Below are 7,632 nucleotides of genomic sequence, written 5' to 3' on the forward strand. Positions count from 1 at the left end.
GTGTATTTCATAAGAAAGAATTCAGATATCCTCTTTCCTAAATATAATTAGTTGTATTTTTGTCTTTTGTATTCTGAACACAGGTGAATGGAATGAGTTACTCTAAACCATCACAGCTACCTCTGGTGGATGACACAGAGCAGTTGAGTGTGTTATAGCACTTTGTCGATCTTAGTAGCCACTCTGCTTTCACCCCAGAGCTGCCCCCAAAAGTCACCCTGCAGGGATTGCAAAGCCATCTGTTTCCCATTTCAGTCTGCTCACAGGGCAGTGTTCTGTTTCAGCTTTCTGTGGGCTGGATCCGACTGATGACATTTGAGGTAGCTGCGACCCGTAGTGATGAGGATCGCAGAAGATGATGGGCTCGTTAAGCACATCTCATTTTAGACAAACTGCAAGTGGCATTTTGTTTATATGGTTCATTTCGCCAACAAATTAGATTTCAAATTGATTGCTTTCTAAAATGGCTTTGTTCATCAATTCTGAGACCAGGCAATTACAATCAGAATCCTAGTAATTAATGGTCTCCTGTATTAAAAATGTTTTTTAAACAGCAGGGCAATCATGAACTTCAAGACAATGTAAAATCTATTCTTCACTTTTTGGTCTCTCTCAAGCACTATGGGGCGTACAAATGAAATAAAGGTCTTTGCACAGGTTTACTGTGAAAGACCTGACAGCTCAGAACAAAGCTGCCTAAGCCACTTAGACCCCTATATCACATAGTTACTGAAGACCCAGGAGAACACAAATAAAAAGTTTAACATGTTGGACCAATGGGTATCTGGAATGGCATCGTGAATGAATATCATTTGAATTATTTTACTCAAAAATCAGTTTCTGGCAAATAGCATTTTATTTTATTTAATAGTAAGCAGTGACTAATTTAGTGGAATTACTACTCATTATTTAACTGTATCTTTAAAAGTAAGATTATTTTTTATATTGCCTCTCTGAAATCAAATTAGAAATTGAAGAAAGATGATAGAGAACCTCTCTGGGTTTTTTTAAAGTTTTGGTGACCAAGGTTTTTAATACTTTTAGCTGCACCTTTTTACTGCCTGGAGTGGCACAATGCTTCTGAGTCTTTGTAGACTCATCATTGGTTTCAAATTCTACCTATACCACGAACACCAAAAGTCCTGATGAGTTTTGGATAATTGTCACACTCTTTCTACTGTAAACTAAAACATAAATGCAGATAACCACGAAAGGCAAATGTATAGCTTAATTAATTACTATTAATAGAAACTAACTAAGGCAAGAAATAGCCTTTTGCTCATTATTAGAAAAGCCACTTTCAAGAGCTACATTCCTATCATATCCTTTCAATCTCCCATCCTCCCCTAAGTAACCATTATCCAAAATTTTATAATGATCACTTTTCTGTGTTTAAAAAAATAGTTACATCATCCAAATGAGTATCCCTAGACTTAGGTTAAGCCTGTTCTCCAGTAATTCAATAAGTCATTTCATTTCTCCAAATTCTAATTCAGAAATGCATAAAACTCACATCCTTTCACTTTCAGATGTGGTTGTCTGTGTGTGGACCTAGCTCGGCACAGACAAGGTGCTCATCCATATGTTTCTTTATTCTTCAACCTCTATCTAGAAAGACAAGATGTTTTGCAGAGAAGACAGCATGGACAAAGGTCAGACCCCAAAGGAAGGGGAAGATCCCATGAAAGTTTGCATAAAAGAGTAACACAAGGAATTCAACCTTGATTGGCATACTATGAAAGAAAATCTAAAAAGGGGATTTAATCACTCTAGCTAGTCATGAAAACGTCAATTCAGAAATGAAACACTTTCAGTCTTAAGCACTATAGAGTCTGCAGCCTTCAGAACTCAGGTCTTTTAAAAATCTCAGCTCTGACTCTAATGGATGGTGTGACATCTGGTGAACTACTTTAGGATTTGAGATTTCTGATTCAAAAAGAAAAATAAATTGTCCTTTAACTCAAGCCTTTCTCCACATTGTGTGAAGATGGAGAAATAAATCTCAAAGACAAACTGATTTTCTAAAGGTCAAATCACAGAAACTTAGATGTTCTGGTTCCAGTTCTGATTTTTTTTTGACCAACACAAGTAGGTTCTCTTCAGAAACATTGTGTTTATTCTTTATTTCCCTTACCCAAAAGCTTGTAGTGGTTTCTTGCACCTACTGAAAAAAAGTCCAACAGTTTTTATCAGGCATTCTTATCCAACGTTAGTCCTCTGACATTGCTTGGTAGTGAGATCACATTTTCCTCCATTGGTTTCTTTTTGTTTGATTTTTCAGAGGGGAAATACATTCTAGCAGCCTCTTCTTCATCTAATGAGTAGAATTTCTGAAGTAGATTCTTTGGTTGCTGAGCAGAATTGCGAATGGGAGGCTGTGAACTAGAAACATCTTGAGACTCTGAGTTGAGGTAGTATGTTGGGGTCTACCAGGAGAAGAGTGGTAGAGGCAATGCTGCCAGAGAAGTCATGGATAAGGTGTTTAACATCAGAAAGAGATTTGAAGAAAACAGAGTGGATCAAAGAGCGATCCATGATGTTGGGTTAGGTAAAGTGTCCTGAACCCTCCTTTGAATCTCCTCACATTGTTTTAGGAAAATATCAATTTCTTGTGTATGTCTTGTGGGGAATCAAGTGACTCTGAGCTGTGTCAAAGACTAGAGTGGTGCTTCAAGATTGGCATAAGCACACAGGCTACCCACGTGGATCTGGACAATTACTAACTACACTTGGACCTCCTTTATGCTCTTCACTGCATAAAAATATTCTTTCCTTTCTGCATTAATATAGGTATGAAAGTATAATCAATTAATGCCTACTATACTACTAGTACTGTTCAAAAACTTCACATGTATTATGTCATTTAATTCTCATAATACTGTATAGTACTATTATTTTCCCTGGTTTATAGATGAGGCTCAGGAAGATTAAGTAGCTTGCCCAAGACCTACAGCTATAAGTTATAAAGTGGGTACATGAACCAGTCAGCCTGGCTCCAGGGCCCATGCTCTTAACCACTACACTCCCCAGCTCTTTAATATCATTCCTCTGGTACACATCAATCAGCTATCCTTCCGTGCGACTATATCTTATTTTCTCAACTGAAAGACAACATCCCTGAGAATAAGCAAAGTTTTCCTTTTCCTCTGTTTATCTTTTACAGATTCTGCAGAGCTGGTCATTTTGGTGAAGTAAGGAGTTTGCTTAGTACCCTCTGAATTTTTTTTAAAAAGAATAGCTTATTCACTTAGCTCATTCACTTACCAAAGGAAATCTGATTCCATATACCAATGCATGGAATATATAAAAACAGAGCTTCTCTAATGGAAGTCAAATAAATTGTCTCAGGTCAAAGAATCAGTAAAAATGCTAAGAAATGTTAATCTAAGACCCTGTTGTCTGTGTGTGGACCTAGCTCGGCACAGACAAGGTGCTCATCCATATGTTTCTTTATTCTTCAACCTCTATCTAGAAAGACAAGATGTTTTGCAGAGAAGACAGCATGGACAAAGGTCGGACCCCAAAGGAAGGGGAAGATCCCGTGAAAGTTTGCATAAAAGAGTAACACAAGGAATTCAACCTTGATTGGCATACTATGAAAGAAAATCTATAAAGGGGATTTAATCACTCTAGCTAGTCATGAAAATGTCAATTCAGAAATGAAACACTTTCAGTCTTAAGCACTATAGAGTCTGCAGCCTTCAGAACTCAGGTCTTTTAAAAATCTCAGCTCTGACTCTAATGGATGGTGTGACATCTGGTGAACTACTTTAGGATTTGAGATTTCTGATTCAAAAAGAAAAATAAATTGTCCTTTAACTCAAGCCTTTCTCCACATTGTGTGAAGATGGAGAAATAAATCTCAAAGACAAACTGATTTTCTAAAGGTCAAATCACAGAAACTTAGATGTTCTGGTTCCACTTCTGATTTTTTTTGACCAACACAAGTAGGTTCTCTTCAGAAACATTGTGTTTATTCTTTATTTCCCTTACCCAAAAGCTTGTAGTGGTTTCTTGCACCTACTGAAAAAAAGTCCAACAGTTTTTATCAGGCATTCTTATCCAACGTTAGTCCTCTGACATTGCTTGGTAGTGAGATCACATTTTCCTCCATTGGTTTCTTTTTGTTTGATTTTTCAGAGGGGAAATACATTCTAGCAGCCTCTTCTTCATCTAATGAGTAGAATTTCTGAAGTAGATTCTTTGGTTGCTGAGCAGAATTGCGAATGGGAGGCTGTGAACTAGAAACATCTTGAGACTCTGAGTTGAGGTAGTATGTTGGGGTCTACCAGGAGAAGAGTGGTAGAGGCAATGCTGCCAGAGAAGTCATGGATAAGGTGTTTAACATCAGAAAGAGATTTGAAGAAAACAGAGTGGATCAAAGAGCGATCCATGATGTTGGGTTAGGTAAAGTGTCCTGAACCCTCCTTTGAATCTCCTCACATTGTTTTAGGAAAATATCAATTTCTTGTGTATGTCTTGTGGGGAATCAAGTGACTCTGAGCTGTGTCAAAGACTAGAGTGGTGCTTCAAGATTGGCATAAGCACACAGGCTACCCACGTGGATCTGGACAATTACTAACTACACTTGGACCTCCTTTATGCTCTTCACTGCATAAAAATATTCTTTCCTTTCTGCATTAATATAGGTATGAAAGTATAATCAATTAATGCCTACTATACTACTAGTACTGTTCAAAAACTTCACATGTATTATGTCATTTAATTCTCATAATACTGTATAGTACTATTATTTTCCCTGGTTTATAGATGAGGCTCAGGAAGATTAAGTAGCTTGCCCAAGACCTAGAGCTATAAGTTATAAAGTGGGTACATGAACCAGTCAGCCTGGCTCCAGGGCCCATGCTCTTAACCACTACACTCCCCAGCTCTTTAATATCATTCCTCTGGTACACATCAATCAGCTATCCTTCCGTGCGACTATATCTTATTTTCTCAACTGAAAGACAACATCCCTGAGAATAAGCAAAGTTTTCCTTTTCCTCTGTTTATCTTTTACAGATTCTGCAGAGCTGGTCATTTTGGTGAAGTAAGGAGTTTGCTTAGTACCCTCTGAATTTTTTTTAAAAAGAATAGCTTATTCACTTAGCTCATTCACTTACCAAAGGAAATCTGATTCCATATACCAATGCATGGAATATATAAAAACAGAGCTTCTCTAATGGAAGTCAAATAAATTGTCTCAGGTCAAAGAATCAGTAAAAATGCTAAGAAATGTTAATCTAAGACCCTCTACACCATAGTCCAAATTCTTACCTACTACGTAACCTCATATTATAAAGCCATTAGCCTTGAGACTTCAGAATAGAATATTGCATCACCTGATTAGGTAAGATAATATGTAAGAGGATGACTTTTTATAATTTTCATATGACTCATTCAAAAGTAAGTACTGAGTGTTGCTCTGAACTACCAGGAATGAAGCATGTCTGACAGCATGAGATAGTTCCCTACACATCTATATTTTAGGGAATTAGTATTTGGAATTTTATAAAGACGTCCATGGCTGACAACTGGAAATGTCTGAAAATTTCAAGAGGTTGTAAAATGTGAATGTTCTATATGAGATTGTGAATTACTTAAGGCTAGAGGTTTGAGGCAGAGGCACCTGATAATAAAAGTTTGAGGTGATGTCTGTCACTTCTGGGGAGAGGATTGGACTATAGGCTCTTTTCCTTCCAATCTTAAAAGTTTATAATTCAAAAAAATGTGTGTCATTCTGTCATTTTAACAGAAACTAATATTGTGTGCACATAAAAGACATTTAACAAATGCCATTGGATCATTTGATCTGGACATCAAAATTACACACACACATCCCCCAATAGCACTATTTATAGGATAATGCTAAGAACGTTATGCATGTCTTAGTAACGGCACTCATTTAAATTCCTGTCTTCCTACAAGGATATAGCAATCCTTTCTATAATTTGAATTCAAATTGACAATATTCGGATTTCTGGTTAGAAACAATAATTTTCTGACAAACGATTCTCCATTTGCCCAAAGAGCATAAACTCCAATATTTCCTTCATCATCAAGCAAAATTTATACTTTCTTTCCAAATTAATACCTCCATTTCTATTCAAAAAACAGCCATGTTACATAAGGAAACTAAGGGCTTACATCTTTGAATTGGTTTAATGTCTATTGCAGTTCCTTCTCTTGGGTTTTTAAGATTTCTAGAAAGACAATGCAAATTAAATTGTGTGAGGAAGAGACAAATGCCTCTTTCATTCATAATAAATTGATCTAAAAAGCTTACTGATCATCCTAATGCTACATCTGGACTTGGTGTTATCACATGGAAATTCATTATAGAAAATACACTATGCAGATTAGGATGGCTAATGCAGCATGCAGCTATAATTTGTGTTATGATTTAGAATTATACTTTCTCATCTAAGTGAAGATTGCTTTGACAGGCATTCATCAGCTACCTCCTGTTCTGGCATTTGACTCACAGTATTTGGAAAAAATATTTATAAAAAATACCTACCCTGTAAAAGGCATGTTCATGAGGTCATATTATTTGCCTAATTCCAGCAAACTAAACAGTACTTTGTTCTGCATCACATTATTTTATCTAGCTACCAAGAGAAACATTTGCTCATTAACAAGCAAATTAAGTTTCCATATCAAATGGTAACTAACTCATGATCCTCTAAAGTAGTCTTGTCCAACAGAAATAAATGTGAGCCCCAGATACAGGTCACACATGTAATTGTAAATTTTGTAGTGACATTACAAACAGTAGAAAGAAACAGATGAAAGTAATTTTAATAACATATTCTGTTTAACCCAATGTGTGCAAAAATACTTTTATCTCAACATAAGATATTTGACTTTTTTCCTTTTCTTTTTTTCTTCTGTAATAAGTCTTTGAAATCCAGCATGTATTTATTAACAGCACATCTCAATTTGGACCAGCCACATCCAAGGGCTTCATAGTCCCATGTGACTCATGAGTATTTTAAATCCTGGCTTCATCACAAGCATTAACAAAGAGAGCCAGTGGTTCCTGTACTAGACAACACAACTCTAAGGGCTAAATTTTCATTTAATTTATCATAAATTATCAGTCCCTACTTATTTCAGCCCTTTTCCTATTATAAGCAACAAAAGTAGCCACCTAAGTAAGATTCAGCCTCATTCAACCCTAGAAAAGTGAGAAACAATTCTAGTAGAATATTAAAATTTCCAGCCATAATAATAAATGAATTAAAAAGTAGTCTAGACGTTAGCCATGCAAATTCTCATACTTTAAGGAAAGAGAACAAGAAATGTTCTCAGTCTCCCTTGATCTTACGGACTGCAGACGGCTAATCAGTTAGGCTAGTCCCTCCCTGCTTATCTTCTCTTTGATACCAAGAGTATTTGGTTTTTGGTTTGGTTTGTTTCTTTAACCTGCTCACTATGCCAATGTATCCTAGCGGAGCTCAGCTCCGTAGAACAGAATGCCACCTGCAGATGACAAAGGTTAAAATTCTTAACCTAACTCTGCCTTCTACATTCATTCCGAGTCCTGTTGCCCTCAGACCCAACAGGAAAGAGAAATATATTTAATAAGAGAACTCTCTGTGCTACACAGAGCTGTATATAGCCTGCGGA

Source organism: Mandrillus leucophaeus, unplaced genomic scaffold (assembly GCF_000951045.1).
Source record: "Mandrillus leucophaeus isolate KB7577 unplaced genomic scaffold, Mleu.le_1.0 Scaffold449, whole genome shotgun sequence".
NCBI classification, from domain to species: domain Eukaryota; kingdom Metazoa; phylum Chordata; class Mammalia; order Primates; family Cercopithecidae; genus Mandrillus; species Mandrillus leucophaeus.